This window comes from Penaeus monodon, chromosome 25 (assembly GCF_015228065.2).
Source record: "Penaeus monodon isolate SGIC_2016 chromosome 25, NSTDA_Pmon_1, whole genome shotgun sequence".
Classification (NCBI taxonomy): Eukaryota; Metazoa; Arthropoda; class Malacostraca; order Decapoda; family Penaeidae; genus Penaeus; species Penaeus monodon.
The window spans coordinates 21,468,922-21,469,140 of NC_051410.1; positions in this window are offsets into that span (position 1 = coordinate 21,468,922).

A 219-nucleotide genomic window follows, 5' to 3' on the forward strand; every position below is an offset into this window, starting at 1 on the left:
TATACATTATAAATATATATATAAATATATATATATATTTATTAGTTATTTAATTTACAATAAAAAAATAGTATAATATAATAATAATAATATATAATAATTTTAAATAAAAAATAAAAAAAACAATTTAATATTAAAAATATATATATATATATTATATAGTATATATATTTATAAAAAAAATTATTTAAATATTAATATATATATTTATATATATAT